The following is a 10,192-nucleotide window of genomic DNA, read 5'->3' as shown; positions in this document are numbered from 1 at the left end:
GGGAGGGGGTGCAGGCTCTGGGAGGGAGTTTGGGGGCTGGGGGTGTGTGGAGGGAGGGGGTGCAGGCTCTGGGAGGCAGTTTGGGGCTTGGGAGGTATGGGGAGGGGGTTCAGGCTCTGGGAGGCAGATTGGGGGCAGGAGGGGGTATGTGAGGAGGGGGTGCAGGCTCTGGGAGGCAGTTTGGGGCTTGGGAGGTATGGGGAGGGGGTGCAGGCTCTGGGAGGCAGTTTGGGGATAGAAGGGAGTGTATGGGAAAGAGGTGGGAGTGCAGGCTCTGAGAGGCAGTCAGGGGTGTGGCGCTTACCTGGGGCTCCAAGGCAGGGTGGGCCAGGGGGCCTCCGTGCACTGCTGCCCCCAGGCATCACCTCCAGAGTGTCGGATTGGCTGCAGGAATTTGGGGCGGGGGCAACACGTGGAGGCAGAGCCCAACCCCACTCCTGGGCCACAGGGAGGAGCTGGCAGTCACTGAAATGAGCAGGCAGATGCCGCTCAGCTCCGCTGCGCTGCCAGGGCCCCTGTGGGGGAGCGCCTGGGGGCGGAAGGTGGGGCCAAGGGAAAGACCCGATCCCAAAACTGCTGGAGCCCCATAGGCCACATGAGGAGGCTCATGAGCCGCAGATGGCCCGTGGGCTGGGAATTTGAGACCCCTGATATAATTGCTTGAGCCATGTATTATTTTCTCTGGAGTCTAGACCTTGACCAAGAAATTTGGATCTTGATAAACTAATGGACTACCCCTGGTTAAGGCAATGGCCTTGACACCCACTGGGGTGTTCCTACACAGGTACAAGCACTAACAACATGGCTGCCTTTTAGCCATAGTTTTTAATCAGGCCAATACATTGATACAACCCCCTATTAAATCATTTCTCAGCCTAAGTCCTTCACCCACATTCCTTAGGGCATTTGGCCACCATGTGGACATTTCATTTCCCTCCTCAATTTCACACAGAGACACAATTTCCTTTGCAGAGATCCATGAACAGCGAAATCTTCCGGTCTCTTGTCTGAACCAGGGCATTCGATTCCAGTGAACCCTTCTCTCCTGCAATGGCGATGGGCAGACAGAGGGGTCGTGGCACCTGCATCCCTGGCACGGAGATATTGGCTTGGCTCTTTCTTTCTGCTGCTGTTGTTAGTCCATGAAACATCAGGGATGCAATGCAAGGCTGAGTTCATGCATCAACCCCCTGAGATATTTCAGTGCCCCAGAGAAATCCTGCCCCTGGCTATTGGAATGATGTGTTGGAGATTTGACTAGGAAATGGACTGTCTGAATTGTCAGAGTGAGGAATGAACAACAATCTATAGCAATGTCGTTCACACAAACACACTGTCATCCTGCTCCAGATGGAAGGGAAATGGGCAGGAATTCTCACTGTTCAGCCAAGGACACACTTACACTGATATGCAGCTGTGAGTGTGCTGGGGAAGCTGGTTTGAGCAAACAATTTGAAGTGACAATTCAGTGAGAACTGAATAATCATGTAGTGAAGCAAATCTACCTCAAGTAGTTGTGGCTGAGTGGTTAAGGTGATGGGCTAGAAATCCTATTGGGTTCAAGTGGCGCAGATTCAAATTCTGCCAACTACAAAAGCAGTAGGTGGTTGTTACTATCACTGTAGTCTTAGTACCTGAGCATCCACAATGTGAAGTGGAGCCAGATCTAGTTTCACTCTATCTACACTTAAAATGCTACTGTGGCACTGCCATAGCACTTTGGAGTAGACAGTGACTGGAGGGGTTTTCCCATCCCTGTAATAGCTGCATTGATAAAACAATTCTTCCCTTTCTTTAGCATTATCTAACCAGGGCTTAGGTCACCTTAACTATAAGGGGTGCGGGGTGAGGGGTCCACACCCTGAGAGACTTGGCTCTGCCAGTGAAGTGCCCAGCTTACACCAGCCCTTAGATCCCTCTTGATATTGTAATGCAGGCATTGATCTGTGAGAGGAAAACATCAGCTCACAAACAGAGGCTGAATTCCCCACATTGAATCTTGCTGCACTTTCCAGAAAGTCACAAAATTCAATTCATTCTTTCTAGGACAGAGAAAAAATAAGTGACACTAAGTTTTTGGCTTGGTTAAATAAAATTAAATGTTTAATTAATATAGTAAAAATCTGTACTAATTCCTCTAAATAACACCACAATGTGAAATAAGAACAGAGACAAATCTTGTCAGTGATGACCAATTTTGCAAATGATCTTCCCATTATTAATTTCCATGCTGCCTCCCCCCCATTGGAGATCTGGGCACCTCCAGTGTCACTGCTCTCCATTCACCTTCCCCTAGAATAGTTTTCGGCCATTCTCAAATATGGAAAATTGTGCAGTTCAGGATGTGACTAGTGACCCCCATCTCCTTCCTGTACCTGCTCTACATTGCTCCACAGCAGCTTCTCCCCCTGCAAAGTCACCCCAGCACTGCAGTGCAGCCATCCAGGGTTCATCAGGTGCCCCTGGCAAGGACAGTGGGTGCAGCTAACAGCCTGGTGTGCCTAGCCGTGAGGCAGCTGTAAAAAAGCAACACTCCCTACCCACAAGTACAGAGACTGAATTCCCCAACTTTAACATCAAGACCCCCTGGAGAAAGCCACACGTGTCAGCTGTATTTTCACAGGGAGATGCAGAAATCAGGTGACACCAATTTTTAAGTTGAGTAAATAAAGTTGAGGAGATAGTTATTAACCTCATAAAAATATACTAAAGATCCCTCAACATAACACCTGAAGGTGAAATATGAACAGAGACAAACCTTGTCAGCAAAGGCTCATTTCCCAAACAATCCTCAAAATGTTACTAATTCCCACCCCTCCTCCACAGGAGCTCTGTGCAGTGTAACTGTTCTGCAGGCAGCTTCCCATTAAATGCTGTTGTGGGACATTCCCAGGCCTGGAAATGTACCAACAACAGAATTTGAAGAGCAAACCTGGCTCCCTGCACCAGGCGGGATTAGAGTGTTTTGTCCCTGTCACTTTGTCTTTGTCAATAGTACAGACGCCATGGTGGACTCTAGGCTCTGCTTGAGGGATCCTGGCTTAGGGGCTGATGGGGGAGAAAGGACTGTAGATTCTGACCTGCACTCTGGAGAAGAGGTAATAATTGAAGGGGGCATTATAGACTCTCCCTCTTCTCAGGCTCCCCTGGGCTGGAATTCTACATTCCACAGGGCCAAATGAGGAGGTGATGCTATGTGGTTAATGAAAACCAGTGCTTCAGGTGAGGCTGGAACTCACAACCTCAGCATAGCTCCTCTCAACACTGCTCTATAAGTGTTGTGTGCTAACCAATTGTGCCACTGGAGCACCTGCTAGTTCAACTGTTCTGAGACCCCTAGGCTGATAAAGCCAAGGAGTGACCCAAAACATTCTCAGTGGAGCTGAGAGCAGGGAGCGACAAGTGGTGTACTCGGTAGGGTGGATTCTTCTTAAGGATTCCAGGCACTACTTGACCATTTTGTTCTTCCCTGTGTAATAACAGAGCTGATTAAGAGTCAGTGGAGAGTCTTGCTGCAGACCAACAGACCTGAAATCACTGTTAACCAGGTCTAAGCATTAGTCCTGTTTTGGGACAGTGTCTCTCATGCGGCTTTGTTCCAGCGGCTGGGAAACACCACAACATTAAAGAAACCAGCAGTGCCAAGTCCTGCAGCATCACCTGTGGGATTTCCCAAGGCCATCCAGGCTGGAGCCATCGCGTGTGACTGTACTACAGATCAAGGACAGCTGCGAGTTCCAGGAGATGAGTCTGCAGCTGGCTGATTTGAGCGGAGCACCAGTGAAGGAGAGGCGGCTCCCCTGACATTTGTGGCCTGCAGGGAAGGAGACAAAGCAGGGGGATGCGGGGACTCAGGGCAGGACCCACAGATCTGATAGTGCAGGACCACAGTCGATGGAGGAGAGAGAGTCCTGGAGAGGAAGCTGCTGGTGGCAGCAATAAGTGCAGAGTGCAAACCGCAGCTGAGAGACACAGGGGTCTAGAAAATGAAGTGGCAGCAGGTCCCATGTGTTAAGGCGGCACAGGACTTGGAATCTAAGTTCACTTTAGTGGGACCTATGGCAGGTATGTTGGTTTCCTGTAAGCCTGGTGCTCAATGTGCTTGGTACCCTCTCTGGGTGAACTAAGGGAGTTTTTTTTCCCCTATGCTGGTGACTGATGCCACTGGAGATAGGTCTTTGGTCTGCCGGTTCAATGGGCTGGCTGCTATAGGCTTGGGGTCCTAGAATTATAACTCTGGCTGGAGCCCTGCGGGTTGACCATATGGTTGTTTCTCACTGCTTCACTGATTCACAACTTTGGTCCTTGCAGCTGCCACACTCTTCCTTTGCCCACATGGCATTCAAAGGAAGGAGTGCCAGGGCCAGGCTTCATATGTCAGGGCTAGGCAGGAGGGAGAGAGAGTCCCAGGCTGGAGCCAACACACCTTTCCTGCTCTGGGCACTAGAGCAGAGGCAGCTGGTGCTGACAGCTCCAAGGGAAGTTAAAAAGCCATAAGCAGGGCAAGAGGAGGGGAGAACCATGCCTATGTGTGGCCAGCAGACAGCACAAAGACACCGGCCAGCTGCTCTCTCCTGGCATGCCAACCCCCAGTGAAGGCATCCACAGACCAGCATTCGTCATGCTCAGTCATTCCAAGTGGTAAGGCAGAGCCCTCCATTTTAAAAGTCCTGGGGTGTTGTTCCCCCTGTTCAGACACCCTGGGGCCCTGCACTTCACACAGCTCTCCCTGATTTCAGCTGTTAATGAGGGAGTCTCATTGCTAGTGCAGCCTGGGCAGTTTCTTGCTGAGGTTTGCCAACCCCTCCCTCACCGACTCCCATCAATTCCCCTGGTTGTTATAGAAACCGCTGATGCTTTCCCGTTCTGCCAACACTGCCAGGCCTCACCCACTTGCTCCTTTATCCTGCAAGCTCTGGATGTTCAGCTTCCAATATCCTCTGCCCTGGGTCAGGGAATTGCCCACATTGAGCACACGGTGAGAGCTGTGTGATCCGAACTGTCCATTGGCACCACCCTGCACTGGGCTGTCAACGTGCTCTCCTTCACGTAAATCTGGTCAATGTGACTCCTGGTCTGTCCCCACAGAAAGATGTACCCCCTCTGCGGCTGGTGTGAGCTCGGGTTAGAGGAATAGGAGGCTACTGCCCACCTGTCATAAGTAGATAGGTAAGGTAAGGGTTAAGTTTCTTTTACCTGGAAAGGGTAACCAAACACCTGACCAGAGGACCAATCAAAGAACTGGATTGTTTAAAAGTCAGGGGCGGGAATTTTTATGCAAGTTATTAGTCTGTATTTCTCTTTTTCTATATAAAGCTTTCTTTTTTCAAAACTTGTGGAAGTTTTTTTTCTAGTAAGCAGAAGAAATTGAAACTCTGTATCAGGTATCTGTCCCCTCACGGGGAAGGCAGGCACGGGGGGGAAAGGCAAAGCAAGCTGTTGGTATTTTGCATCTCAATTGTCCTGAAGGGAAGCAGAAAACAGGTTTCTTGGTACGGCGCAGGCTAGACCAAGAGGCAAGCCTGGGAAGGGAGGGGGGAAGGGGTTATCTCTCCTGCTTTTATCCAAGGGACAGGTTTGGAATCTGGGGTCCCCCAAGGGAGGGTTGGGGACACCAGAGAGAGGAAAGGGGGGTCAGGCCCTATCAATTCCTGACCTGGTGGCAGCCTATCAGATCTAAGCTGGAGATTAAGCTTAGAGGAGATGTATAGGTACTCGGCCTTGACAGTCCTCTAATCAGCTTAATCTCCAGCTTAGAGCTGATAGGGCTGCACCAGGTCAGGAATTGATAGGGCCGTGACCCGCCCTTCCCTTTCCTTCCGTCTGTTCCCAATTCCCGGTCTCCCAGGGAGAATAACCTCTGCCTCCTGGGTCTGGGACGCGTACCAGATAACCTGTCTTCTCTGCTTCCAAGAGATAAGCGTTCTCCTTCCCTCAGGACAATTGAGATGCAAAATACCAACAGCTTGGCTTTGCCTTTTCCCGTGGGCGTGCTCTACTCCGTGAGGGGACAGATGTCCTGATAACAGAGGTTTCAAATTTCTCTGCCTTACTAGAAAAAGAAACTTTCCACAAGTTTTGAAAAAGAAGCTTTATATAGAAAAAGAAGACAATACAGACTAATGACTTGCATAACCCATTATACAGCTGTCCTACTTAAGAAATCTGAATAACCCAGTCTGATTTAAAAATAGCCAATTTAAATAGACCCAGCAATCACCACAGTCAAGCTACAAGCAAAGCATATCATAAGCGATTTTACTTTGTTCCCGACGTTTGGTACTCAAGGGGGGGTGGGGGGGGGGGGGGGCCGTTTTGTACTCACTGCCCCTTAGTAGAATGAGAAGAAGATTGGAATCAGCAAGATAGCTTGTCCCTCACAGCCGAGGAAGCAACAAAGACCCAGCAATCCACCTCTGGAAATACAACACAAAGCTCCTCATAGCCGAATTACTTTGTTTCCCTTTGTACTCACAGACTTTTGGTAGGATATTTGAGATAAGATGGAGTTAGGAGGAAACCTTGTTTACTCACAGCCGAGAAAACAAAAAAAAGACACAGAGTATATAAATTCCCGCCCCTGACTTTTAAACAATCCAGTTCTTTGATTGGTCCTCTGGTCAGGTGTTTGGTTACCCTTTCCAGGTAAAAGAAACTTAACCCTTACCTTACCTATCTACTTATGACACCACCCGCTACTGGTTCCACTGTGGAGAAACACATTCTCTAACCCAACCTCGCTACAGACCTGCGGCAGGTAGTGCTCATCATAGAAGAGTTTCCTCTGATGGTCAGGAAAACAGGACCAGCAGTCCTCAGACCAGCTGCAACTATTGAAATCCCGCCTCCCTCGACACCAAACACTGTGTGGTCCAGAGGAAGAGAGCCAGTTCCTTCACAGAACTTTCTTTTCAAGCCTTAACTGGGGATCATATGCACTAATATAGCCGTAACCAATGCTGCAGAGCACAAAGTCCACCAGTAATGCCCTCCCTGGTTGGAGCTCCAGCCCTTTCTGTACTCGCACCATGAATGTGAAGAACAAGACTCCAACCCCATCATTCTTCTCTGGCCAGGAGGACCAGAGAGATGGGCCCTTCCACCAATCACCCTCTGCCCATCGAGCTACCCTAGAGTTGTTAATGTCCATTTCCTGAACACCCACCATGTCCAAGTCCAACTGCTCCAAGTCACTGAACATCAAATACCTCCTCCTGGGCCCACCAAATCCCTTCCACCTTCCACACAGCCCTTTTCACAGATGTCCCTGCCAGGATACGGCCCTCACTCAGCTGCACAGAGGAGTTTTCATTCCCAATCCCTGCCTGTCACTGCCCAGCACCCCCTCTGGCACCATTCCTGAGGGCCACCCTGCCTCACTCTCTTCCTGCCATATTGGGTCCACCAATAACTCATGCAGGAGAGACAGCTCCTGTCCCTCACTGTTAAAGGTCAGGCTAGCCACCTAGGGGCAGAAGCCCACAGTATCTTTCCCTACTGCAGGGCCTAAGCTCAGAGACTCACCTTGGGTGCAGAAACCACTGTGCTCCCAGAGAACAAGCCACCACTGTACGAAGAGGGACAAAAGGGCCTGCCAAAGCCTGGGAGTGAACCACAGACCTCCCCATCTTCAGTCTAATGCTCTCCCAACTGAGCTACTTTAGCAGCTGTGGGGCAGCATTTTGGTTTGTTGCTTCTCTATTCGGGAGGTTTTTGCAGCAGTTGCACACAAAAAGGATGTCATTGTGAGTGGCCCATGAAGACAAGACTCGCTTTTGCCTGCCTTGATCAGCTTGACCCATTCATGCCCTAGTGCCCAGGTTGACCTGGTGGTGGAAGGAGACTGGGGGCCAGTGGTGCGGGGAGGAAGTTGAGCTGGACCCTGAGCTAGACTAGAGCCTGGCGGTGAGAGTCTGGCCACCACTTGCGGCCCCACCCTGTTGTCCTGGCGTCCCCTACTGGACATCATTTCGGGAGGGAAGTGGGGCTTCTGCCTCCCCTCCTCAATTTTCACACTGCAGAGGAGTGCAAACAGGAAAACAAATGGCTGCTCCACAGCCCCACCGGAATTACCAGACATAGCGTCAGGATTAAGACCTAAGGACTCAGGCTGAGAACTGATAGAACTCCACTCATCTGGGATTTAACAACTTGTCTTCCATGGAGCAGGGCCAGATCCAGCATTTTTCCTGCATCAAGTGACAAAACAAAAAAAAAAATCCACAATCGATGGCAGCTTTACCATTTTCGGCAGCAAGTCCTTCCCTCCGAGTGGGACTGAGTGGGCCAAACTGCTGCTGAAGAGCTGGACATGCCTCTCCTTTCCGTTGGCTGCCCCAGGCACCTCCTTGCTGCGCTGGCAGCACCACATGATGTAGCAAGCGATAGCTAACCCAGGTGGGGCACATGACCCCCCACATGCCCTCTGCAAGTGTTGCCTTTGAAATTAGGAAAACTTGTGAGTTCAAGGCACAGCTGCATACGCAGAAGAAAACCCAGCATGACATGCTCAGGGTGGAGGGGGTGCTAAAGCCTGGTATCAGGCCAGAAACCTTCAGATCTTCAATCTAATATACTCTCAAATGAGCTACTGTGGCAACAACCAGGCCCACCAGGAAGGCTTAATACACAAGCCACAGCACATGCTAGGAAGATTTAAATTTGGATGTCACAACACAGGAGACAAGCAGTGGACTTGGCCTCAGAAGGGCAGGCTGGGTTTCCTATATCCCATTCACTCAAGCCAGCACCTGCCCCTCAAACTGTCACTGGCGCCCCCAGGTCTGCAAAACAAGAGCAGCGGTTCTCACTGGTACACCTCCATCCACAGCTCACAGACTCCTCCCAAGCCTAAAGCGGAAAATCATCTTGCCAGAAAGCAGCCCACGAGGACTCACCATTGCTTCTTTTCCTTCCACCCAGAACCTGGCTTCTTCTTCTCCTGAGCTCCAGGTAGCCACCCCTGGGATGCCAAGAGGCAGGCACAGGATTCTACCTCCCAGCAGCCAACTGCACCTCCCCAGGCTTTGCAGAACGAATGGTGGCTACTACTAACACCACTTAGCTGCAATGATGCACTTAGCTTCTGCCCTGCCTTCCTCAGCTTGACTTTCCTCTTTTGCCCCATTCCTGCCTCACTTCCTCCTTTGGCAAGTCACTCAAAGGAGCTGACCTCCTCAGGCCAACCTCCAAGGGCAGAGGAGGCCAACCCACAAGCATTCAAAAGGTGACTGGCCTAATTCCTCTAGCTTCCCAAGGCTGATGCCAAGGTACTTTGTCCACTGATGTCACACCCTCTATCATGCGGAGGTTGGGGTTATTTCAGGGACAGGCCAGTGGCAGAAGGAGGAGCACCTTGCTGGACAGCAAGGGGAGCTGGGAAAAGGAAGCCAGCATGTTGCTGCCTGGTTTTGGGCTGAGGCCCTTTCGCATGTTAGGTAACCGTGAGAACTGCTACACTACAGCAACTCCATCACAGTGCACTGCCCCACCCTCAACTTCCATGTACTTTGGTGGTGCTCACCCTGGCACACACCGAGGGGTGAACCTGGAGAACATGGCAACAGCTCTTCGATGGGTCAGCTGGACGAGCAGAAGACTGGAGCCGAGGCTCAGGAAGTCATCCTGACATCACCCTTGTGACTCCAGCTTGAGGAAGAGCTTCTTTTTCTTCCCCTTGCTGAGAAAGAACAAGAGAAGAAAGAAAGTTCAGTTGGGCCAAGTGGGTGCAGAAATCAATGCTGCCTTTTCCTGCAGAGAAGCCCAAAATGAGGGAATTGCATTGGGTAAAAGCACTGCTGTGTTTCCAGGAAACAGCCCACCGCTGCAGAAAGAGGCTGCTGAAGCCTGGGATTAAACCAAGGACCTTTAGATCTTCAGTCAAATGCTCTCCCAACTGAGCAACTTCAGCACCTAGAAGGGGCCTTTTTGGGCTGCTGCTTCTCACCATGAAACTTATTCTCAATAAACATCTCACCAGTCAATAATGGCCAATGCAAGATGGACATCGCTTGCTATTTCAGCACTCGGAAATGTCGTCAACTGGTCTTTGGATCTCTGGAATGCTGCTCTTCAGTTCATGGGGGAAAGGCAAGAGAAGCAACCTTTGAACTAAAGGCCTGGGGTGAACATCCTAACGCTGTCTCCTACTGTAACACTATTTAATACTGGCCCACCCTGTGCTGGTGACACT

General features: G+C 50.7%; 1 non-coding gene across 1 annotated transcript; it reads right to left on the bottom strand.

Moving 5' to 3' along the window:
* Nucleotides 1-9,837: 9,837 nt before the first annotated feature.
* TRNAF-GAA (transfer RNA phenylalanine (anticodon GAA)) lies at nt 9,838-9,910 on the bottom strand. Its single transcript has one exon. It is a non-coding gene; the product is annotated as a tRNA-Phe (tRNA).
* Between the last annotated feature and the right edge of the window lie 282 nt (nt 9,911-10,192).

Source organism: Chelonoidis abingdonii, chromosome 1 (assembly GCF_003597395.2).
Source record: "Chelonoidis abingdonii isolate Lonesome George chromosome 1, CheloAbing_2.0, whole genome shotgun sequence".
Lineage (NCBI taxonomy): Eukaryota > Metazoa > Chordata > Testudines > Testudinidae > Chelonoidis > Chelonoidis abingdonii.
The sequence above is the reverse complement of the archived record's forward strand: the minus strand, read 5'-3'. Positions and strand labels throughout refer to the sequence as shown.